This window comes from Rhinopithecus bieti, unplaced genomic scaffold, assembly GCF_001698545.2.
Source record: "Rhinopithecus bieti isolate Rb0 unplaced genomic scaffold, ASM169854v2 scaffold_40182, whole genome shotgun sequence".
Taxonomy (NCBI): domain Eukaryota; kingdom Metazoa; phylum Chordata; class Mammalia; order Primates; family Cercopithecidae; genus Rhinopithecus; species Rhinopithecus bieti.
Genome location: NW_016816359.1, coordinates 1,090 through 1,885, shown reverse-complemented (window position 1 = coordinate 1,885; position 796 = coordinate 1,090).

The window sequence follows — 796 nt, the reverse complement described above, 5'->3', positions numbered from 1 at the left end:
AAAGCAAAAAACCAAAAAAAAAAAAAAAAAAAAAAAAAAAGAAAAGAAAAGAAAAGAAAAAAAAAGAAAAGAAAAGGTGAGTAATAACAAACTCCTCCAAGCTAAACGAACATGTTCTAACCCAATGCAAGGAAGCTAGTTTAGATGAAAAAAGTTAGATGAATTGCTAACTAGAATAACCAGTTTAGAGAGGAAGATAAAGAACCTGATGGCACTGAAAAACACAGCATGAGAACTTTGTGAAGCATACACAGGTATAAATAGCTGAATCAATCAAGCAGAAGAAAGGATATCACAGATTGAAAATCAACTCAATGAAATAAAGCAAGAAGACAAAATTAGAGAAAAAAGAGACCAAAGAAATGAGCAAAGCCTCCAAGAAATATGGGACTATGTGAAAAGAACAAAACTTCATTTGATTTGTGCACCTGAAAGTGACGGGGAGAATGGAACCAAGTTGGAAAAGACTCTTTACGATATTACCCAGGAGAACTTCCCCAACCTAACAAGGCAGATGAACATTCATATTCAGGAAATACAGAAAACACCACAAAGATATTCCTTGAGAAGAGCGTAATCGTCAAGATTCACAAGATTCACACCAAGACACATAATCGTCAGATTCACAAGGTTGAAAAGAAGGAAAAAATATTAAGGGCAGACAGAGAGAAAGGTTGGGTTAGCCACAAAGGGAAGACAATCAGAATAACAGCAGATCTCTCGGGAGAAATCCTACAAGCCAGAAAAGAGTGGGGCCAATATTCAACTTTCTTAAAGAAAAGAATTTTCAAACCAA